This window comes from Dipodomys merriami, unplaced genomic scaffold (genome assembly GCF_024711535.1).
Source record: "Dipodomys merriami isolate MVZ:Mamm:240054 unplaced genomic scaffold, mDipMer1.0.p SCAF_16, whole genome shotgun sequence".
In the NCBI taxonomy this organism is placed as follows: domain Eukaryota; kingdom Metazoa; phylum Chordata; class Mammalia; order Rodentia; family Heteromyidae; genus Dipodomys; species Dipodomys merriami.
The window spans coordinates 21,623,644-21,648,945 of NW_027202937.1; the positions used below are offsets into that span (position 1 = coordinate 21,623,644).

Below are 25,302 nucleotides of genomic sequence, written 5' to 3' on the forward strand. Positions count from 1 at the left end.
TACACAGCTCTGGGGTACAGCCCAAGGGTGGAGTATTTGCTAAACACACACAAGGCTCTGGGTTCCATCTTTAGCGCGCACGCACACACACACACTTAAAAAGTAAAATAAGATAATTGGGAAGAAAGGTTTTTTGTTCAGGCCTGAATGCTGTGATTGGTGGTAGAGAGTCTAGCTAGGTGAGATGTCAGGTTTCTGTAGCTGCATTCACTCAAACATACATCCTCTTCCAAGTATGATGTGCTGTTGAAGGGTTGTAACCAATGGAGCTGCTGAGAGGTGGTATTTAATATGACTGTGCTGACAGATCTTCCACAGCTGCTGAGATGATAACTCACCCATATTAGCTCTTATAGATATGATGTTTTTAATAGTGTGGTTTAAAAACAGCAATGCATTTACCTACCTACTTTAAGGGTACTTCATAGCACAATGGAAAAAATAAACAGTGATTGGAACAGGTTAGGATAATATAACCCTGGTGTTCCTTAGGATCTCAAACCAATCTTTCAGCAAGTAGTTATACCTGGTAGTTTGTGTAAAATAATCAGAATGGGTTCTGGCCTGGCAAGAATACTACAGTTCTTTCATCAGCTGGAAATAACCCACTCATTTTTTAATATGAATTTTTTCTTAGTGTATATTAATTTCATGAAGCAATCAGGTTCAATATGCCATTTCCATACAGGTATTTCAATCGTATTCATTCCTATCACCTTCTCTTGTCTCAAAATGTTCATGCCTTCCCCCAAATATCCGCTCCATCTACCCCCATTCTTTTTCCTTTTAAATATAGATTCTGAATATGAAAGAAAACATTTATCTTCCTGAGTCTGGCTTATTTTGCTTAACTCGACGATCTCTATTTCCATGAACTTTCTGGCAAATGACATAAATTCTTCCTTTATGTCTCAGTAAGATTTCATTGTCCATATATGCCACATGTTCTTTACCCATTTATCCATTAATGGGTACCTAGACTGATTTATAACCTGGCTATTGTAAACTGTGCTGGAATACACTTGAGAGTGCAGATCTAGAAGTTGACTTTGATTTCTTCAGGTTTTTATGCAGGAGTGGTATAGCAGGATCATATGGTGTTAGTTTTTGAGGAACTTCCATTCTGATTTCTACAGTGGCTGCACTAATTTACATTCCTACCAACAATAGATGAAGGTTCCTTTTTCTACACATCCTCACCAGCATTTGTTGTTGTGTGTTTTTGGTTTTTTGATGATGTCTATTATGACTTTGTCTTTTTATCTCCATTTCCTAGTAAGTAAAGACGTTCTTGGATTGGGGTGACAAGTTATATGGTGAAAGAAATTTTATACAAGAACCATGGATGCCCATAGAAGGAGGTGGAAATTTGAGATTCAGAACTATATTGTTTTCAAATTATTTCCCTATAATTATAAAAGCAGACAATGAATTTAAAAAGATGAAGGAAAACCACATCTAACTAAACATAAATATTTATTAAGGTCTTAGGTTTTAGAATATATATAAGTATATATATGGCCATCTATGTGCATACAAACATTTGCATGAGTACACTTATATATGTATGCTTTGGCTTAATATTTTTCTAGTGCTGCATGTTTTCATGTGTAAAGCTGCTACTTATTTTATGGAGCAAGTGTTGATGGCACTTTATGAATCCGTTGTACTTTGGAGCTTTATCAAATAAGGTAGTGTTTTCAATGGCCAGATATTGTTTGGCTATGGAGGCGTACAATGCCATCCAGGGCCAGGAGCTTACTAGGCTTACATGGTGAGCTGGTGCTTTGCCACTTGAGCCATGCCTCTAGTCTGGCTTTTTGCTGGCTAACTGGAAATGGAATCTTATGGACTTTTCTGCCCTGCCTGGTTTTGAACTTCAATCCTCTGAATCTCAGCCTCCTGAGTAGCTAGGATTACAGGTGTGTGTCCACCAGTATCTGGCTTTACTCATTAGATTGGAGTCTAATAAATGCCATAATAATAAGGCTTTATAATGAGTGTATATTTGCGTCTTCCATCAGTTATCATTTTTCATAGAGCAAACCTGGTATTGAGATACTTTTTAATAAACACAACGTGCTTGTTAAGCTTCAAGTCTGAAAAAAAAGAAAGCTACATAGAACATTGTCCCAAGAAACATGAAGCTCTAGAAAGAAAGATCTAGTAGGAAAATATTGGCAAATGTACCATGAGATTGTTGCTGATATAAAAGTGCATTTGAGTTTTCCAAGCACTGTACTGTGACAGCTATTACTATAGGAATTGGCATCAGCTGAGAAAATTTATACTTTAAAAAACTTTAGAGCAAATAAGTGCTTCAGATGCTTTAAATAGCACAGGAAATGTGTAGAATGTTTACTTGACATATGCTATATTGAACACTAATACTGAAACAGACTCTAACCACAGAGAATGCCCGTGTAGGTGGGCTGGGGTGGGGGTGGGGCGTGGGCAGATGGGGAGTAAATAGCAGAGGAAAAAAAACCAGTCAACATGATGAGATACAAATTAAAAAGCAAATGAGTTTTCTCCATGATATGGAGTTAGAAGAAAAATACATGGGCATTTGATCAAGTCACCTGGGTAGCAGAGAGCAAAGTAGTTTTCCTGCTAAAGGATGTCTTCACCAGACAGACCTTCAAAGTAATAACTCTTGTTCATTCTGGCTTTATTTTTAATGTCCTGGAAGCCAAGAGAAGGATGACTTCTCTTTTTATGAAAAAAGAAAAAAAAATCCTGCTTGTTATCTGCTTCATCTGCACATGCTTGCGAACATTTTCGTTGTTATTTGACAACTCCAGGGCCCTCATTTGTGGGTACGGCTCAGGAACTCTCAGGGTGTTTTTTTCTGACTGTATTTTGCACTCACTTCACACTTTCAGTCCCCACTTCCCTGGTTCTGCTAATGTGGATCTTGTCCTAGAACCCAGTCCAGGACACTTGGGGCAGCTCTGAAGCACATATAACAACAACAACAACAACAAAAACAGAAACAAAAAACCTCCTTACCATACATTAGTGTGTCACTTGAACTTACCAGGAAAAAAATAAATATAAGGCTGAGTTGGGGTTGCAGTACCTACTGTTCATTCATGGATATTTGAGTCAATTATACAGAATCTGTTTCTTTTCTTTCATTTTGGTGCCAGTAATGGGGCTTGAACTCCAAGCCTCTCACTCTCACTTGGCTTTTTCTTTCTTTTTTTAACTCAAGGCTGGAACTCTCCCACTCTAGCTACAGTTCCACTTCTGGCTTTTTGCTGGTTAATTGGAGATAAAAAGACTCATGAACTTTTCTGTTTGGGCTGGCTTCTCAGCCTCTTGAGTAGCTAGGATTATAGGCATGAGCCACCAGCACCTGGTTAATTATAGAAGGTCGTTAAGGGAATTTTAGATGCATATGTTAAAAACAGATAGGCACCTAGGATGGGTCCAGAAATGTGATATTGTGCAATAATGAAATGTGTTAAAAGCTTTTTTCCTTCTATCTTGTGGTCCCAGGCTGCCTTAAACTACACAATCAAAAATCGAAACTTCTCCCTGAAGGTTGGCCCAGAACACTGAGCAGAAGCAAGTCTGCGTTGATGGCTTTTCCACTGATTTGAGATTTGACCTTGAATAAATCACGTTTAAATTCTCTGTGCTTCAATTAGCTTTTCAGAGCTGTGTGTGGTTGGAGAGAGCCTGTGGGAAGGCAATAACTGGAGTTCACAACAGAAGGAGAAGTTGAAGGAAGAGTTTGTAGCAAAGAGCCTATGGTAAATGAATGCAATTCCCCCAGGAGGGAAAGGTTCTCTTCTGAAAAGCCTCAGTATGTGTGAGTCCTAAGGAAGAGTTTTCTTGTGATAATCTGACTCTGCTTTGTAGAATTAAAAAATATATACATGTAAGTATTATTATTATTAGTTATTTTATTTTTGCTGGCCCTGGGGCTTGAACTCTGGGCCTGGGCACTGTCCCAGAGCTTATTTATGTTCAAGGCTAGCCCTCTACCACTTAAGCCACAGTTCCACTTCCAGCTTTTTTTTGTAATTTATTGGAGATTAGAGTCTCTTAGACATTCCTGCCTGGATTGGCTTTGAGCTGTGATCCTCAGATCTCAGCCTCCTGAGTAGCTAGGATTACTAGTGTGAGCCGCCAGCACCTGGCACAAGTCTTATTTTTAGATATTTATATTGTATGTCATAAGATGTATGTATTTATTTATGCAAGTATTAGTTTGTATTTTATGATATAAATATGTAAAATGTATCAGTTTACCATTTAACTCCAGAGTGCTTTGTGTTTCTACAAATTCTACCTGTAAAATGATATTCTTCTTCCCTTCCTCCCTTCCTCCCTTCCTTCCTTCCCTCCCTCCTTCCCTCCTTCCTTCCTTCCTTCCTTCCTTCCTTCCTTCCTTCCTTCCTTCCTTCTTTGTTCCCCTCATCCCTCCTTTCCTTTTCCTATTTTCTCTCCCTCCCTCCCTCTTCCTTCCTTCATGCCTTCCTTCCCTCCTTTCCTTTCTTCCTTTCCTCTTTCCTTCCTTCCTTCTCTCCCTCCTTCCTTCCTTCCTTCCTTCCTTCCTTCCTTCCTTCCTTCCTTCCTTCCTTCCTTCCTTCCTTCCTTCCTTCCTTCCTTCTTCCTTCTCTTATTTCCTTCTTCCATTTCTCCCTCTCATTCCCCTATCTCTCCCTCCCTCTCCCTCTTTCCCTTTCCTTCACGTTTCCCTCCCTCTTTCTTCTCTCCCTCCCTCCTTTCCTCTTCTTCTTCCCTTCTATTCCTCCTTTTTACTCTTTCCCTTCCTAGGTTTTATTTGTTTTTTTTTTTTTTTTTTTGGTGGTACTGGAATTTGAATGTAGGGCCTTGAGCTTGCTAGGCGGAAGTTATACCACTTGAGCCACATTCCCCAGCCCTGTTTTATTTTATTTTTTACATAAGGTCTTGTGCTTTTTGCTCAGAGTGGGCCTGGGCCTCTATCCTCCTATTTATACTGAGTAGCTGGGATCACTCAGTGGTATGTGTGGCTTTTTTGATAAGATGAGGTCTCACCAACTTTTTGTCTGAACTGCCTTTGAACTTTGATTCTTTTGAGTAGCTAGTATTTGAAGTGTGAACCACCAGTAAAAAGGATTTTTACTTAAAACAGCATTTTTTGTTTGTTTGTTTTGTTTTGTTTGGGTAAATAGTACTGTGATTTAAACTCAGGGTCTCACACTTGCTAGAAAGGAACTCTACCACTTGAACCATGCCCCTAGCTCTTGTAGTTTTTAGTCATTTTTAAAATAGGTCTGGCTTTTGGTTTGGTTGTAGCTGGCACGATAGCCCAGGCACTGGCAAATAATATTACAATTTAAATTGCAATCAAGCCATAGCAAATTCTATTTAATATACAAAAACATTTAATTTTATTTTGGAAAGGAATTTCCCATTGTCCCTTTAATTTTTTTTCTTTTTTATTCTGTTCCAGCCTCTCAGACAATCTAAGGGGTTTTTCTTTCATCGGGGGAGAAAGGAAGAAAAGTCGTCACTGTCTGTGAAGCACCTATAGTGTGCCAGATATATTATAAAACCCATGCCTTGTGTGATTTTTGTTTGGAGGGCCGTTTTTTTCTTCCCTAATATATTGGTATACAGTTTAGGAGTGCATGAAAGGAAAGGAAATGCAGATAATGAAAAGGCAGAATCCTAATCTCCAGATCCTCAACTTGACCACCTCCCTAAGGTTCTGCTAGATTGCAACACGGGGGCTAAACCACATCTCCCTGGTTCAGTCCTTTCAGTCATTGCCACATTTCAGCTGCATGGCTATAAAAACAGGACCCGAGGCAACTGGGTTGCAATGCCTCAAATATGAGCAAAAGAATACAGGCTTTGAACAGTATTCAGAGCTCGGCTCTGGCATCCCAGCCGTGGTAAATACAAAGCCCACAGCTCCCAAGTTTCGATGAACAAACATTTCAAAGAAAGCCAGAGGAAGCTTATATATTTAACACAATATCCATGGCTCGCTGTGTCTTTGCTCCCCTCCGTCCAGCTGTTCCTCATTCACTGTGAACCCCACAGCAAGGCTTCTTTTGAAGTTCCCTTTGGCTGCTTTGCAACACATATAAATATACACCTTGGGAGAATAAGGGTGAGAGACAGAAAAGGCAGAGGTCACCATTTTTTTTTTAATCCCGATGCTGCTGATAACAAACTTTGTGGCCAGATACTTTCTACAGCAAGGGAGGATGTGTTTTGAAATCTGTTCAGCGGCCAGAAGGGCGGCTCTCATTGTGCAGAAGCGCTTGCCTCCAGGTGCCTGAGGCATCCACAATGTTTGGATTACTGAGGTTCCTCATAACCTTTCCATGTGGCTCTGCTCTAATTGGGTTTTGGAAGCAGCGCTGGAAAGGTGACAGCAGCTTGAGAGCCCTTAGCAGTTAGGTGCACAGAATTATCGCTGCACCCCAGCAGTGTACGGACTTACTGGATGGGTGTCAACTACCAAGCAAAGTCTCTTTTAGAAAAGATTGGTTTGGGCTGGGTACAGTGATTGACTCTTGGAAGCCCAGCCACCTGGGAAGCAGAGCTGGGAAGAGACCCTGTCTGAAAAATAACTGAAGTAAAATAAATAAGTAAATGAAAAGCAAAAAAAAGAGAAAAATCCAAAAAGACTATAATGGAAGTAAAAATAACAAGATGCTCAAGTGGTAGAGCATTTTCTTATAACTGAAGATGCTCAAGTGATAGAGCATTTTCTTATAACTGAAGATGCTCAAGTGGTAGAGCATTTTCTTAACAAGTGTGAAACCCTGAGTTCAAAACCTAGTATTGAGGGAACAATAACAACAACAGAAAGATGCGTGGGATGAAATTTTAAAAGAACTGAAAAGAATCTAAGCTGGGTACTGGAGTAAAGGGGGTACCAGCTATTCTGTAGCTCTATTCACACATGTAAGGAGGGTATGCATGTGGGATTTGTTGTTGGCTATAGCAGGGTTGAAATATCACTGTGACTCCAACACTGACTCCTTTCCCTTCCCCTCTTGTTCACATTCTTCCCCACCAACCATACCAAGTATAGGCTTATAGGATGCAAAGATCTCGCCAGTGACTTTAGCCCAGACTAACAGTCCTCTCACTACCCTCAATTCCCCAGCGCCACTCTGGAGAGCTCAGTTTATCAGGCCATTCACTCCTTTTCCTGGTCACATTGAGGTGTTGGGTCCCAGGTAGACTCCTTCTGACTCCAGGCTTCCAGGTGGTATGGCAGAAAGAGCCAGAGGCAGGCAGGATGGGATCCTGCTCTTCTGCAGCCCTCTCCTCTCTTCAAGCCCCAGAAGCTACTCCTACAAGGTGGAAGTGTAGAGTAAGGGACCTGCATTGTTCCTGTAATTTCTGCATGTAGAGTTGGAGAATTGCATGTGGATGAATGAATCCAGTGGGTGAGTGAATATATGATCTTAAGCCACTCAGTTAGAGCTTACCTTATTTCTGTCTAGTAGCATCTTTGCTTGGGGAATGGAGGGGTGTTCTCAATGAGGAATTTTTCACACCAAGTTATATTTATATTAGTAATTCATCTCTGAAAATATGCTTTCTCTGTGATAACCATCCATATAAATCTCACAGACTAACTCTGAGAACATAAGATGGCTATTCTAAAGAATTCTAGAGGGCCAGGAAGGTGGCTCAGTGGTAGAGTGCTTGCCTCACGTGCATAAGGCCCTAGGTTCGATTCCTCAGCACCACATAAATAGAAAAGGCCAGAGATGGCACTGTGGCTCACGTGGTAGAACACCAGCTTTGAGCTGAAGAGCTGAGGGACAGCACCCAGGCCCCAAGTTCAAGCCCCATAACCGAAAAAAAAATTATAGAATAGTCTATTTGCACTATGTTATCTGGTATATAGATTTATGCATGTAACACATTTATGTGATTTCTTCTGCTATGCTCCTTAGTTTCTTGATTGTTTAGAACTTCTGAAATAAAAATATTCAAACATGCTCTTTCTTACAACTTTGTAATTTTGAGTTTTTTGGAATTCATATTGAGTATCTTGTGTGAACCTCATTTGCTGAGAATACATACATTTGTGGATGTTAAAAGAATTGAGAGACATGGTAGGTGTAATTTTCAGCATCAAATCTCACACTGAAATTAATTGTGCTTTTTGTTGTTGTTGTTGTGCTGGTACAGAGCTCTGTCCTATAGCTTTTTGCTCAAAACTGGGTCTCTGCCATTTGAACAACAGCTCCACTTTCAATCCTTTTTGTTTTGTCTTTCTTTCTTTCTTTCTTTCTTTCTTTCTTTCTTTCTTTCTTTCTTTCTTTCTTCCTTCCTTCCTTCCTTCCTTTTCTTCTTTCCTTCTCTCTCTCTTTCTCTCTCTCTTTCTTTCTCTCTTTCTCTCTCTCTTTCTTTCTTTCTTTCTTTCTTTCTTTCTTTCTTTCTTTCTTTCTTTCTTTCTTTCTTTCTTTCTTTCTTCCTTTCTTTCTTTCTTCCTTTCCTTCTTTCTTGGTTAATTAGAGATGAGAGTCTCACAGACTTTCCTGCCTGGGCTGGCTTTGAAGCATGATCCTCAGATTTCAGCTTCCCGAGGAGCTTAGAATTACAGGCATAAGCCACCAATACACAGCTTAATGGTGTATTTTACTTACTCCTTTCCCCCCAATAGCTGCCATTGAATCCCAATTTTAATTTCTTTATCATGACAAATTTAAATAATTATGAAAGATTGGGAACTTCCTGGTCTTGATTTATTTAGTTTACTGAGAAGGTTGGAATAGACATCTACTTCCTTACATTCAAAGTGTAACCTCTGAGTTTTAGATTGTCATGTTTTTTTTCTCTCTAAATAATGATTACTTTCTGTTAAAAACATCTCTTACAATGCTTGTCATTGAGTTCATATGGAGGAAAGAATACGGTCAGTGTCTTCTATATGTCTTCAATTCCTGGGAGATTCACCTAAAGTAATATCCTGTTAAGACATTCTTCTATGTTATACATAATTGGGTTTGAAAGACCTTAATCATTTGCATTTTAAAATGATAACTGACATCCTCAAAGAGAAGTTGTGCCTTCTGTCACTGAGATATAAAAATCTCTCAATGTTAAATCCCTAAATATTAGTAGACTCAGCTGGGACCACCCCATCTATAACTTTAATACAGTGATTGAATTCCATATTCTAATAAGAAGGAAAATATACCCTGGTGTGATAGGAAGGGGAACTTGGAGAGTTGGTTGTATTTGGAGGGAGGAGGGGAAGAAAGGCAGAAAAATGTCAGCTGCCTCTATTTAGCAAATATTGACCAGCTACTATTCCCTGCTGCATACCTTTGCTTCTTGTGCTTGTGAATCTGATAGGTTGGAAAGATCCTCACTTATTGAGTTTCATTCTACAAATGCTGAGGGTATGCTGAAATATTTTCTGTCCCTTCCTCTTCTTCTTTTAAATCAGTGTAGGGGAATGCTCAAATAAATGTAGGCAGCTTATGTGTGGACATAAATATGTCCCTTGGGTGGGCATAAATACTGTTTTTCCAACAGTATTTCCTAACAAGGAAGTAGGTACGGACCAAGCATGCACAGTAGGAGAAAGGAAGAGAAAAGAGTGCAGACCTATTTCCAGGCAAAGTCTTTCAGCCAAGTTGATTTTCTAAATATGATTTCAGATCAAAACACTGGATTGAGCTGTGTTTTGTTTCATCTGAACAAACTGATTCTGACTTGAACGAGAGTGTTTCTCTAGTCGCCATCTCTGCAGCAGTGAGTCACTTCCCATGTTGTTGAGACATTTTCTTGCCTTTATTGCTGTGTGTAGTTCAAGTTTTTTCTCTGGATGTTTTGACTCCTTAAGAAAGTCGCAATAACAAATTAACAATCACACTCTTCTGGAATGAAAACACGCAGTAGTGGAGTAATAAATAGCAGTTCTGGAAGCCTGAATAAACAGAAAATTCAGTGCTCAGAATTTCTAGGCTGTAGAGGACCCAACAGATCCAAGCAAGACATACCATTTAAACACACAAACAAAAAAGAAATGCATGCTTTTATGATTTTCCAAGAGATTTTGTTATAAAAACCAGATAGCCACTTTCAGTCTTCAAAACTTAACTAGTCTCCTGATCTGCCTGCCTTCAAATGGGCCATAATTTAATACCAGGTTTAATATTAAAGTAAGGTGTAGCATTTCTATGGGAATCTCATGTTCGTCTGAACTATTCTATGTCCTGTCTAGACACTGTTGGGATCTCTATAGCTAGGGACTTCCTGACCCCCTGCAGCTCACTAGTTCCCACATCTGAATGGTGTTACTGGAGTCCACCTACAGCCCTACAACCTGTTATCCTGTTGCAATTTTTTTTTTTTGGTCAGTTATGGGGCTTGAACTCAGGGTCTGGGTGCTGTCGCTGAGCTCTTTTGTTCAAGGCTATTGCTCTACCACTTTGAACCACAGCTCCACTTCCAGTTTTCTGGTGGTTAATTGGAGATAAGAGTCATGGGCTTTCCTGCCTGGACTGGTTTTGAACTGTGATCCTCAGATCTCAGCCCTCAGAGAAACTAGAATTACAGGTGTGAGCCACCTGCATGGCTCCTGTTGTAATTTTTAGATTGGAGTGAGATTGTCTATAGATAGCTCCCTGCCTGTTTTTTTTTTAAACCCTTTTTATAGGATACTTTGCTCTAATTGTATATGTTGCCTGTGGTAAATGGAATGAACAGTATAGGTCATCTCCTAGGGATGTACCCTGAATATGATTACAGACCATTGTCATGAAAGATATCAAAGTACTTCCTTACTACACATGCTTAGAAGAAAACTTTGATGCCACAGAATCTGAAAGCTTGAAGTTTTCAGATTCCTATTAAACAAAAACTTCCTAGCCATGCTAGTGCTGGTAGTTCACGCCTGTAACCTGTAATTCTAACTACTCTGGAAGCTAAAATCTGAGGATTGAGGTTCAAAGCCAGCTCAGGCATGGAAGTCTGTGAGATATGTCTCTAATGAACTTGAAAAAAAAATGCAACCTATAGCTCAAGTGGTAGAGCATGTCCTTGAATGAAAACACTAAGGGACAGTGCCTAGGCCCTGACTTCAAGGCTCAGTGTTGGTCCCAAAATTAAACAAAACACTCCTAATCCATAATCCCATTTACTCAGAACATGGAGATCAGGAGGATCATAGATTGAGAGAGCCCAGAAAAAAAAAGTAATTGAGACCCCCCCCCAACCAAATGGGGGCCTGGCAATGCGGAGAGTATGTGGAATTACAGCCACTGGAAAGGCATGTGAAGGAGAACCATGTTCACAGCTAGCCTGGGCAAAAACACTATCTGAAAAACAAAGCAAAAAAAGGGCTAGAAGTGTGGTTCAAGTGTCGGAGCGCCTGCTCAGCAGTCATAAGGCCTGAATTCAAACTCCAGTAGTACCAAAGACAGACATACATACTCAGGGACCAACTTCTAAAGAAGTCTTATATTATATAAAATGTCTTTCAATTCACACTGAGGAATTAGGGTTAGGATTTTTCCCCTCTTTTCCTCTTTCAGTTTTTCATGAGCTTGTGCACTTTTAAACAAAGTGCCCCATTGAAGATTATGCTGTTAAGGTATAAAACAATGGAATCCTTTTCTTACCTGGCTGCCAGAGCTGAGAGAGCAGATCTTCATTTTGAGGCTTGTGACTCAGACAGAGGCGAAGATTTAAATGCTATTAACATGAGAAGCATCTTTTGAACATGAAGTCATCGTGCTTGAGGTTACTTTGAACTCTCCTCGGAGTCTCTTTTATGATTGTACTAGAATCAACATGCTTTAGTTCCATGCTGAAAAGCACCATGGAGTAAAGTTAGACATGAATTTGAAATTGCACGAGAGCCAGAAACTTTCAGATTGTAGTAATGTTAGACTGTGATAAATATTTAGTGAAGCGACTTGGCTCCTAGAGGTTTTTTTTTTTTTTTTTAATGGCTTTGGGGTTCAGGATTTTTGAAAAGTCAGATTCTTTGTAATTTAACTTTCATTCTAAGCAAAGAAGTATACTGTGTTATTAATTTTAAAAATATATATACTTAGAAGTTAAAATCAGGTAATTACCTTAACGTTCCAGAGGTTCTTTTGTGACTAAACATTGGAACTTGACTCTGTTGAATGCAGGGAATTTGTCCAGAAAAGCTTAAGGAAATGTAGCCTACACAGAAAGAGTTGCTAGGTTTATAAATAAAAGGTTTAACTATAGGGGTGCTACATAGCACAAAGTTATTTTATCTATGGAAGATAAATAAGTTTTGTCTCTTTGTCCTCTTTGCAAGATTCATGATTATAGCTCACTTTAGATAGATTGATAGTATTACGTCATGTGTAACTGGCCTGTGCATAAATGAACTCAGTTCAACTGTACAAGGATAGGCTTTTTTTTTTTAAAGAAATAAAGTCACAACAACATATTTGTTATTAAGCATAAAGTTCACTCAAGAAGATGTACCCAAACTTATGAACTAGGAATAAAAAATAATATAGTATACCACTGCAATTCTGGGATGACAAATAATCTATCCCATTGAAAAATAACATTAAGGAACTTAAAGGTTAGAATTTTTAGTTGAAACAATTTGTAAATCATAGCCAGGCCTTCTAATCCTTGGGAGAATTCTCCTTTATTTCTAAGAAGTCCACACAAATGTTTATGGAACTTACCCTGAAGTATTTTCAGAGGGTAACATACCAAGAGTAAAGATCATTTTATACATGATGACAGACATTCAACCATGTTAGGTAAAAATGCTCTGTACCTTTTTGGGAATAAATTCTGTGTGTGTGTGTGTGTGTGTGTGTGTGTGTGTGTGTGTGTGTGTGTGTGTGTGTGTGTGTGTGTGTGTGTGTGTGTGTGTTCAACTCTTAAACATAACAAATGTATTGAACTAGAGTGAGAAGCTTATTATTTGCAAAGCATGCTGTGTGTGTGTGTGTGTGTGTGTGTGTGTGTGTGTGTGTGTGTGTGTTCAACTCTTAAACATAACAAATGTATTGAACTAGAGTGAGAAGCTTATTATTTGCAAAGCATGCCCAGAGCAAGGGAAGCAACAACATATTTCGAGCAAGTTAGATGCTTTAACCTATTTCCTAAAGAATCTGAATAATAAAACCTTCATTTTTTTTTCTCATAGGAAATATGAAGTGTTTGGTAAAGCTGATGTAGAATCAGGTTTAGTCAGAAGCTTTATAATTTAACCTACTTTCCTGGTATGCTTTTAGATTTGTTTCTAGTATTTTGGATATTTTTCTTTATTTGCTCTGAGCTTAGTATTTATGTATCCATTGCCTACCAAAGCAATAGTTAGATGGCTTTGTGAGCAGAATCAGTGTTTATGAATAAAAATGGAAAGGAAAACCCTCTTGTTTGTAATTAGACCATTACCAGAAAGCCTTTCTATTGGCTTTCATCCAGTTAAATAAATTTTCTCTTTGCAACTTCACACGTACTACATGCACAAATGCGTTTTTGAATTTAAAATAGAGGAACATTTTGGCAAACTAAAAACTCACTATTACATTCTTTTTTTGTTCCAGTACTGGGATTTTCACTCAGGGCCTGAACTTTTTTTACTCAAGGCTAGTACTCTACCACTCGAGCCATGCCTCCACTTCCAGCTTTTTGGTAGTTAGAGATGAGTTTCATGGACTTTCCTTCCCTGGCTTTGATCCTTTATCCTCAGATCTCAGACTCCTGGGTAGCTAGGATTACAGGGATGAGCCACCAGAGACCAGCTATGTTTTCTTATAGACTGTGTAACCCTTTACAATTCCTGAACATAGAAGCTGTTCCCAGATGTGTGCCATCTTTCCCTCCACTGCAGTGGCACCAGGGAGGGGAGAGTGTGCATGATCCTCATCTGCTTTGTCATTTCCCCAGTCCTGGTTACTCCGTACAATTGGTAAGCTCACAAAGCTGACTGATACCATGGTGTAGGCTGGCTGCCAGGAGGAATCTGTGCATGTGCTCAGGTGAAGAGCCTGTGCCTACTAGGCCTGTTACTGAGGCTCCTGGAAGGTGATGGTTGAGAGTTCATTTTCGGTCACTGAGCCTTTCCAGAATGGGCCAGGATTGTCCAGGAACAACATCCTATGCACTGATATTTTCCTTTTGGGAGAAGGCTGTAGCTTGTCAGATCCTCAAAGAATTCTGTGTCTTTCAAAACAGTTTTTAAGAACCGCTAATTTAGAATGAAGAGATACTGACATCTGAACAAAGCATAAGGACAGGGATGCTACTGAAAGTTGAGCTACAGGAAACAAGGGCATTGCTTACTTTTTTACACTCAACTGAAAATGGCCATGACACGGCTATATTATATCCCCATTGTGTTTAGTTGACCTTAGACAATCATCTGGTCCATATTTAAAGCACAGTTTGTTTATTTTGAAACAGGGAATAAAGGAGTAACTGATGCTTAGAGCATCCACATGGGGTAACTAGATGATGTAACCTTGTTGGTGATATTCTTTGTAGGTATTAGAAATTTCTTAGCATGAAACTAGTGAGGGACAGTTGGGAGGATGTGAAGGGTGGAGGAAGGACTAACAGCTTTCCTGAAACACTTAGCTCTGGCTCTCCATTTGTACTTAGAAGTATGTAGAACAGGAGACAATTGTCTTGTGTGTGTGTGTGTATGTCAGCACAAAGGTCAGATTCCTGTCCCTCTGTACAGCATTGGGGAAGTTTGCAAAATGTGCTGGCTAAGGACACCTTGTCTGAGCTGTCATTATATCATTGTCCTTGTGCTGGTGGTGTAGTATCTGGCTGTATACCCTTGGAAGAACAATTTCTTAGTTGAGAAATCACCTCAACTGGTGATTCTTAGTTAAGAAGTCACCTCAACTGGCAGCTCTGAAGTCATTCTTTTCCACAAAGTATAGGGTGTCACTACTTAACCTCAATAAGTTCATATGGTTGATAGGGAAAGGATTTAGGCATCTCCTTTATGTGCATTGCTTGACCCAAATAACAAAAGCAGAAAAGCTACCTTTTGGACAATAGTTTTAACAGAAGAGAGCTGGGGGGGGGGGGGGGGAGGCGGGGCTTGCAGGGAGTAGGTTCCAAACCTTGGACATTTTCAAAATAATAGTAGCATGCCTTACTTAAAACAGAAACATCTTAGGTTAATATCTCTTGATGGTTTTCTCAGGTCAGGCTTTTATAATGTAGCAGAAGAATAGACAAGAAAATGATTGATTCATCTTACACAACCAAGTATTTACTGAATGTGGTCTCAGCCAGACATAACTCTGTGCACTGGGGATGCAGCAAGGAACGAGGCTAAGTCCATGTCCTTAGGGAATGTATCCTCTCCTAGGGCAGATAGCCCTCAAGTAAGTGAATATGTTCCCTGTAGTTGTAAATAAGAAAGTAGAGCAGGCTGCCTTAGGCAAAAGACTAATGGGGAGAGGGTATTTCATTTGGGGGAATCAGAGAAAGCCCCTCATGGGATGGACTTCTGTACAGAGATTTCAGTCCAGGTAATAGGCAGCAATGGGAGCCAGTGGGTATGGTGGCTGCTGACATGGCAGTTAGGGGAACAGCATTGTAAGGAGACAGCCAAGTGGCTCAGAAAAGACCAGAAAGAGCCTTTGAGTTAAGCCAGAGGCAGCGGGGAGCTTGGATTTTATTGTAAATGCAGTGGGAGAGTATATACCTTTCTTAGGAGTTAGTCCCAACAAATTACCTCCAATGAAGTGACTTGAAACAACAGACATGAGTTCCAAAGGGCAGAAAGCTGAAATCAAGATGTCACTGGGAGGCTTGTACTCCTTCCCAAAGCTCCAGAAAAGAGCTCTTCCTGTCTCCTTCTGGTTTCTGGAGAATGCAGGTGTCCTTTGACACTTCGGTCTTTCTAGGGCCTCTTCTGTGTCTGTACCTTGTCCTCTTCTATCTCTCATGATAACATTGGTCACTAGATTTTGGGCTCACTGTGTAACCCAAGATGATTCCATCTTGAGATGTTCAACTAAAGGCCGCTGCAAAGGTCTTTTTTTCCTGGTCATATGCACAGGTTTTATAGTATAGGCATGTTTTAGGATAGTTTGGAAAAGCCACTGTTCAGCCCATTACAGAAACTACTGAGAGATTTTGAGCTGGAAGAATAAGCATGTAATTTATTTTTACTGTTAGCTGGGCATTTCTGGCTCATACCTGCAATCCTAGCTATGCAGGAGGCTGAGATTTTTTTTTAATTTTTTTATTGTAAAGATACTATACAGAGGGTTACAGTTACATGAGTGAGGTAATGAGTACACTTCCTCTTGAGCATTGTTACCCCCTCCATTGTTTTCCCCCTACCATCCCCTCCCTCCCTCCCTTCCCCAAGGTTCTTTTTTTTTTTTTTGATTGTGATTAAGTGATTGCTTAATTTCCGGTAATTCACAGTATTGTGGAATAATGATGCTCGTTTAAAGTCACAAGTTCATTCTAACTTTCCTGGAGCAAATTGTCTATCACAGTCTGTAATATATAACGGTGCTCACATGTTATATACCATATATGTGATCAGCAGCCTGGGGATATTTGGTAGTGGTTCAACCAGATGAGTGGGAGTTCTTTGTTTCTTAAGTCCTGTTAGTTTTGTCATATCACCTAACATTTTGGATTTATCATCCACTTATCAGGGAGACCATGTACTGTTTGTCTCTTCGTTCTTGGCTTACCTCGCTCAACATGATTCCTTCTAGCTCCATCCATTTCCCTGCAAATGCCATTATTTTGTCATTTCTAATGGCTGCATAATATTCCATTGTGTATAGATACCACAATTTTTGGATCCATTCATCTGTGGTGGGGCATCTGGGTTGTTTCCATATCCTAGCTATTGCGAACAGTGCTGCAATAAACATGGAGGTGCACGTGTCCTTGTATATTGGTTCCTGTTGTTCAGGGTAGATGCCTAGAAGTGGTATGACTGGGTCGTAAGGGAGGTCAATCTTTAGCTTTCTAAGGACCCTCCAGACTGCTTTCCAAAGTGGTTGTATGAGTGTACATTCCCACCAGCAGTGTAATAGCGTTCCTCGTTCTCCACATCCCCTCCAGCATTTGTCGTGGGCTGATTTGTGAATGTGGGACATTCTGACTGGGGTAAGGTGGTATCTCAGGGTTGTCTTTATTTGCATTTCCTTCACCACCAGGGATGATGAACATTTAGGAGGCTGAGATTTGAGGATCACAGTTTAAAAGAAATGTACTCATTACCTGACCTATGTCACTGTAATCCTTCTGTGCATCACCTTTACAATAAAATCAATAAAAAAAATAATAATGCCAGCCCAGCCAGGAAAGTCTGTGAGATTCTTATTTCCAATTAACCATCAAAAAGCCAGAAGTGGAGCTGTGGCTCAAGTGGTAGAATGTTAGCCTTGAGCAAGAGCTCAACAGACCCCAGGCTCCAAGTTCAAGCAATAGTACTGGCACATACACACATAGAAAAGAGATTGTTCTGGTGCTTTGTGGAGAATGGTGGTAGTTGGACAGTGAACCAACTGAGGAGACCATTCAGGAGTCTGTTGTAGTAGTGGGGAAAGGGGGGGGGAAGGGAGGGAGAAAGAGAGAGAGGGGGGGAGAGGAGGGAGGGAAGGAGGGAGGGAGGGAGAGAGAGAGAGAGAGAGGAAGATTGACTTCAGTTCTTTGTCTCAGGTCCAGCATATGAGACTTGATGGCTGAGAGGCAGCAGAGAAGGGAGAAGGGAAGGATTAAAAACCAAGGTGTCTTCTAGTTGGATGGCAGTTCCCTCACAGAGAAGGGAAAGACTGCCTTAGGTACAGAAGATATCATTGTGAACTTGGGATGTGGAGATATGAGGTATGAACTTGGAGGTATGGCTTTCTACTCTAGGATACATAAACTGTGGTGCTGTCAACCTTAGAGATGGTGGAATTCAAGCCACAGGATTGCACACCCTCATGTATGGAGGAAGGGTGAACCAGAGCATGGTTCTGAGCCTGCAAAGGTGAAGATGATGTAGTTAATGATGGAGGGCACTCATCTGGTACTCATCTCACCCATAGCCTGGGGGAAAAAGTGAGGACAGGTTGGGTGTAGGCCATGAGGAGAGCCTATGGCAGCTTTCCTGGGCTGTATTGCGCATTTTATTGGTTTTCTTTTCATCTTTTATTCTAAGCCTGACAGGCCTGATTGGCAGATTCACTCTCTAGTTTTTATTATAGGCCTTTTCTTCAAGCCATCTTCATTTATTAACCTACATTCATTTTTTTAATTCAGATGCACCAATCAATAATTATTTCACTTGACAGTTTTTGACAGGCAGCTGCTACATTTAGCTGCTTAGCATGAATTCAAAAGGTGATCTATCAATTTATACAAATGCAGCCAAGTTGTTCTTTCCTTTCTCTGCTTGGGGCTATGTAGAAAAATAGGAATGTTTACTCTGCCCTCGGGAGATTCTAACGTAGAAATACTTAGAAGTTTCCTATATAAGAAAATAGAGGATCTTCCATATAAAAGATGTGACATTTAATACTATGGAGTGTTACACTTTTTCGTATGTTATGTGGGATTTGGCTTATATTTGGTAGTCACATGAAAAGCTGAATTTCCTTTAAGTCAAGTTGGATAAGGTAGAGATCAGTCATTTGGTAAATGTATATTGGGTGCTCATTTTCTGCATGACATATAGAGTCCCCAAGAATTTTTGTGCCAGAGAAAATCAGCTTAAAATCATGGTGTGTTGCAGGGGACTGGTGTTTTAAGCCTGTAATCCTACCTACTCAGGAGGCTCAGATCTGAGGATCATGGTTCAAAGTCAGCCCTGTCAGGAAAGTCATTAAGACTTTTTTTAATCTCCAATTAACTACCAAAAAAGCCAGAAGTGGAGCTGTGGTTCAAATTATGTAGAGCAGAATTCTTGAGCACAAAAAACTCACAGCACCCAGGCCCTGAGTTCAAGCAATGGTTAAACAAAAAACAAAAAACAAAAAGAAAAACTATGGTGAGTAATGTAGAAAATGACCATTTTATTTTGCTGTATATTTGTATTTAGTGAAATTCTGATGTGAAGATTCTATGTAAAAAATAAATCCTTGAATAAAAGTACACAATTGTTTATGCACACATCTTACAGCAAATTATAGTCAAGAATACCCTCGCCAAAGACTAAATAGCAAGGTTCTTTCTCACTAAAGTCAGTGTTAACATTCTTGGCAGTTCAGATGTTCTTTGCTGTAACTGCTGGTTTACATTTTGATAATTTACCAAAGAGTAGATAATACTTAATTCCTAGCTGGATTGTGTAACTGAACTCAGCATTCCCAGCGAGAAGCATTGTCAATATGCAAGTAACCCTTCTCTCTGGGAAACAGCAGCATATATTCACTCACTGCTTCTTCAGAGAGCATGGGTATGACCCACAGGTTAGAAGTTCTGGAAAAGAAGGAGAAAAACAACCAGGTCACCATAAGTGGGAAAGGCAGAGCTTTGGTATTCCTGCTTCTTTGTAGTTACGTTTGTTTTCCTTCCATGCTCTGGGGGTATTTGACCTTGCATATCCTGGCATGAAACAGGGAACCCCAAACTGACCTTCTAGTGCCCTATTATTTCACCCCCAGAATATTATTAATAGGTATCATTCATTGCCTCTGTGTGTGTGTGTGTGTGTGTGTGTGTGTGTGTGTGTGTGTGTGTGTGTGTGTGTTTCCTGACTAATGTACTGAGCCTTAGTTTTACAGCTTAATAGGATAAAAACACAGTCAACAGTTTCTTGGATCACATTTACCTGTCACGATAGTTTATTTTTTTGTTGTATTAATACCTAACCTGTTTATTGCACTTCGTTGTGGCAACTATGTGTGGCAGTTACTAATGCATGTTATGAGTATTTGGCTGTTGGTCCTATTTATTTTCCTCTGTATTTTGGATCACTGAATGAAACTGGATGCCAGTCTTCCTCCTATATGTGCATAGGGAGGCAAGCATAAACATTGTCATCTTAAAGTATCAGCTCTTAGGTTTCATCATCTTGATAAGCACCATAAAGCAGGATATGAATAGAGCTAGAGGTGATGGTAAGTCATGGTGTTGGAGAGGACTGGTTGGATTCATATATACCAGCTGCCCGCAGGCCCTGCATGGGAGACCAGAGATGGCCTCTAGTTCAGGCCTTATCATGGTGACTGAGTGTGAGCTGTGCCATGGTGGGGGCTGAGTGTGTTAATTCACAATGGAAAACATCACAATCTCTGGCCCATGTGCTTGGAACCATTCTCTCTCTGTGCCAACAAAAGGTAAATCATACTTGGAAGCTACTTTATTGATTTGCTCTGAGAAATTGCAACAGGTTCCAGTAATAGAGTGTGCATGTTCTTTAAGAAATGTCTGTGTGGAGCGGGTGGTTGTTTGGTGAGCAAGGAATCTACATGTGGGAATGGGCAGTACTGACTGTTAAGTACCACCAAACTGAAGCTCTGGAGCCTGAAGCTCTGAAGCTCTGCTCATCTCAGAGGATGGCTTTGCTAGTGGGATCAAAAACATTTCAGTCAATGGCTGCAACCTACTACTGTCATCTCATTAGGATGGCCTGGCCAGCAAACCCAACCAATTCCCTCCAACAGCCCTAACTGCCTACATTGGTTTCATCGACTCTACGGTATGTCTCTAGCTGAGCCAGTCTGTGCCTACTTTTGAGGCAATAGTCTTTTCTCAAATATATGAATACATTTTATCAGATACTGACTAAGTCAGGGATGGTAAATGATAGCAGTATTAGTGATACTTATTTCTCATGTGGACTTGTATGCCCACATTCAAATATGCTTAATTCTGATCTTATCAGAAACTTCTTGAATAGGTAATCTGTGTTGGTAGAGGAGTGGTGATCTTCATTATACTTCTTTTAGGTCCCATGGAAGTTTTGAGATAGATACCTCATTGTCCTGCCTTCCAACAAGCTCTGTGAACTGCATAGTGATATGGAGGCAATTCATCTAGACCAGTAGCAGGCATAGTCCATGGTCCAAACCTAGCCTTCTGCCTGTTTTTGTAAATAAAGTTTTATTGGAGCAGAGCCACATCCATTCGTCTTATGTCTGCAGTTGCTGTCATACTACAATGGCAGAATTTATTTGAGTCTTTTCAATTGCAGAATAAGCCCTAAACCAATAAAATCTAGGATATTTACGGTCTGGTCCTTGTCAGCAAGTAACTTGGCAACTCTGATCTCTATCTTTGCAAGCCATAGAGTTGTAGCAAGAAAGAACTAGGAGTTCCCCTACTCTCTGCCCCAATTCAGTAAACAGATGGAGGATCAGAGAATGAATGTGACTTGCCAAGGTCACGGAGCTGGTAAGTGGGAAAGGCAGGTCCGAAGTCCAGATCTTCTAGTTCCTAGTGTATTTATTTCCTAGTTTTGGTAGGAAGTCATTTGTGAAATTTCTAGTTTACGGAAGACCTACCATGACACCGTGGTTCTTCTAATGGCAGCAGCTATTGACTTCCTCAGAGCAGATAACTAGCCAGTTTGGCATTTATCCTCATTTATGAATATTTCCAATAAAACACCTATTACATGCCAGGACTGGGCATAGGGAAAAGGGACATGAATGAACAATCTCTACCCTTGCACTCCATAAATTTGGACAAGAGTTATCAGGTATCTGCACATCCTTTCCTTTACAGTGGTTTAAATACCATCCTTGTGATCATAGGAAGGAAGAATGTGTTAATGGAGCCTGGAAAGGATGGGAGCAGAGTCAGAAATAGCTCCACAGAGCTGGAAATGTTGAACTGTGTTTCAAAGGAGAAGAATTCTTTAGGTAGAGAATTGTAGCAGAAGTAGTCAGGGTCTCAAGGCATGACTATACATGGTGTCCAGTAATTTGGGAATGCTTATCAATAATTTGGCAAAGAATATGCGGTGAAGGAATCACAGGAAATACAGTTGGAGTCATATACCAGCGTCAGAAGCCAAATTGTCAAGTTCATAACATTACTAGTCAAGGAATATGGACTTTGACTTATATTCTAGGGTTTCTAACCTATAGAGCCCAGAAGACAGGTCTTATAAAAGAGAACCCACAGTTATACTAAGACTATGGTTTTAGTGATCAGTATCACTAACACTGAAATCACAACTTTCAGACATAGGTAGTTGGCTGATATTAAGTTTAAATTGCTACTAAATGAATAGTGTCTTTTAGCTGATTATATATCTTCTTAATCAACAGATATGAAAGTCAAGATGTCAGTTGCCTGAAGCCTGACACAGTTTTTATTTAAAATAAAAGGATTACAAACTATTGATGTTGACGAAAGTTATGAGATTTTTCTGAGCTTACAAATGATATGGGTTTTAGAGTCAAGAGGCTATATGAATTTGAGCAAGTTATTTAATGTCTCTAAGCATAAGAATCTTCATCTCACTATGAATAATAGTGTTTTCCTTTTCAGGATGTTACAGTGATATAGTAATTTATGAAAAGTATATAGCAAATCCAGGTGCCTGACTAATTTTTTTGTAGTAGCTTATGCAGATGTGTCTTACAGATGCTCTGGTGAAGAAGATACTCATTTCAAGAGGGAGAGGGAGAGGGAGAGGAAGAGGAAGAGGAAAAGGAAGAAAAAGAGGGAGGGAGGGAGAGAGACAGAGAGAGAGAGAGAGAGAGAGAGAGAGAGAGAGAGAGAGAGAGAGAGAGAGAGAGAGAGAGAGAGAGAGAGAGAGAACGCCCACTTTAGGTAGTGATCTAGGAAATGAAAAATCTCACATTCTGTTCATGCCCAAAGCTATAGACAAGGCAGTGAGTAGAATTTTCTAAAACCTGGTTCAATGACTTTCTGGCACAGGATACCTGATTTTTCTGGCAAATTCCATGGCTCACAATTTCATCAATTAATCTAGATAATTATGTACCTAGAAAAATTGCACCTAAGGGTACATTTTAAAACTTAATGAATAAATTGACCCCTCTTTGAATTATGTGAAAATGAATAACAACATAAATATGTTACCATTCTCTTATTGTGGTATGGTATGGCCTTTGTATTGACCTTATAACAGTATACATTTTAAAGAAATATAGACCAGATCATATATAACATTCCAAATTTAAAAAATGGAATATATATACATTATCAAACATTAATATATCTATGTCTAGAAAAGGACAAGGGGCATAGCTGAGTTATTTTAATTGTGTTTTTTCAACATTCCTATTTAATATATGTGTATATGTATATATAATTTTTTCAACTAATAATTTATTTTATATTATGTAATCCAATATAGGATATCACATTACATTTAGTCTACAGGTTTCCTTAATCTCTTTTCAATTGCAATATTTTGTTAGATTTGCCTTGTTTTCGTAATGTTGGCAGTTTTAAGCCGGATATTTTTCTGGTTACCCTTTAATGTTGTTGTTTTTTTCTGATGTTTCCAGTAATCAGATTGAGTTATAGGTTTGTTTATTTTTGTTGTTGTTGTTGTTTTGCCAGTCTTGGAGCTTGAACTCTGGGCCTGAGTGCTGTCCCTGAGCTCCTTTCGCTCAGTGCTAATATTCTACCACTTCGAGGCACAGTGCTACTTCTGGCTTTTTCTGTTATTAATTGGAGATAAGAGTCTCACGGACTTTCCTGCCTGGGTTAGCCATGAACCGTGATCCTCAGATCTCAGCCTCTTGAGTAGTTAGGATGACAAGCGTGAGCCACTGGCGCCTGGCTTGGGTTGTAGGTTTTTGGAAAAAAATAATACAGAAGTGCCATTTCATTCTAATGACATTGTTTTAGTATGTACATGCTACAAACAATGGCAGCACTGCTTTTAAAAAAATTATCATCTTTAAGTAATTGTAAAAAGGGCTTTCAATTCAACATGTCAGATGAGTAAGTTGCATCTTGATCGGTGTCACCATCATTCTTTCCCATTTCTCCTAACCCCACCCATATAATTTTATTTTCTTGATGCTAAGGATTAAACCTAGGGTTATGCACACATGACCTTTCACACTGAACTAGACCCCTCAGCTCCTATATACATTTTAAAACACTAAGGGAAACTACAGAAAGGAATAAGGTAACAAAGCAGATGGGGTTTTTTTCCTTCTTGTAGTTTTGGGAGGGGTTATAGAAAGACTGGAGGAGGGGGTTACTCTGTTCAGTGTGCCACAGTTCAGTCAGCTGACACCCTGCTAAATTTGATAAGATGGGAGACCAGCTCTGAAAGGTGGATGAAAGTAAGAAGCAAGGGTAACTGTTGTTTCAATGTGTTAGTGGGGCCAGTCAAGACCTATTATATTTTGCTGAATTTCCTTTCCTTCCTTCCTTCCTTTCTTTCTTTCTTTCTTTCTTTCTTTCTTTCTTTCTTTCTTTCTTTCTTTCTTTCTTTCTTTCTTTCTTCCTTCCTTCCTTCCTTCCTTCCTTCCTTTCTTTCTTTCTTTCTTTCTTTCTTTCTTTCTTTCTTTCTTTCTTTCTTTCTTTCCCTCCCTTCTTTCTCCCTTCCTTCCTCCTTCCCTCCCTCCCTCCCTCCATCCTTCCTTCCTCCCTTCTTTCCTTTCTTCTTCCTTCCCTTCTTCCCTCCCTCCCTCCCTTCCTCCTCTCTGTCTCCTCCCTCCCTCCCTCCTTCCCTCCCTCCCTCCCTCCTTCCTTCCCTCCCTCCTTCCTCTCTCTCCTTCCTTCCTTTCTTTTTTCCTTCCTTCTTTCCTTCCTCCCTCCTTCCCTCCCACCCTCCCTCCCTCCCTCCCTCTCTCCCTATTTCCTTCCTTCCCTCCTTCCTTCCTTCCTTCCTTCCTTCCTTCCTTCCTTCCTTCCTTCCTTCCTTCCTTCCTTCCTTCTTTCCTTCCTTCCTCTCTCCCTCTCCCTCTCTTTCTTTCTTTCTCTCTTTCTTTTCTTTCTTCTGGTCCTGGGGCTTGAACTCAGGGCCTGGACACTGTCTCTGAGCTGCTTTTGCTCAAAGCTAGTGCTCTACCACTTGAGCCACAGTGCCACTTCTAGTTTTTTTCTGAGTAGTTTACTGGAGATAAGAATCTCATGGACTTTTCTGCCTGGGATGCTTCCAACCACATTCCTCTTATCTCAGCCTCCTGAGTAGCTATAGGTGTGAGCCACAGGCACCCAGCTTACTGAAATTTGAAATGTTACATTCGTCTGGGCTAAGCCTGTAACATGTGATTCTTAGTATTTATTATCTCTTTTCCATCTGCAGCTTCTTACCCACATGGGTATGTGCCCACACACTGCAGAGGTGTTGTTTTTACCTGAAGGCAACAAGAACACTGATGAAGAGACAGAATGGCAGGCTGGTCTTAGGCCTATCACTGAGTTTTATAATGAACTTGACTA

At 40.0% G+C, this 25,302-nt stretch overlaps 1 protein-coding gene across 8 annotated transcripts in view; it reads left to right on the forward strand.

The window, feature by feature from the left end:
• The window catches only part of Atxn1 (ataxin 1), a 414,394-nt gene that overhangs the window by 29,867 nt on the left and 359,225 nt on the right, over positions 1 to 25,302 (forward strand). The window contains exon 3 of one of the 8 annotated variants that reach the window (XR_011372246.1): positions 3,505 to 3,771. The exons of the other annotated variants lie outside the window; for them this stretch is intronic. The gene's annotated coding sequence lies outside the window, so the exon portion shown is untranslated. Of the gene's footprint in view, positions 1 to 3,504; positions 3,772 to 25,302 lie in introns of those variants that run through there. 8 annotated transcript variants of the gene reach the window in all.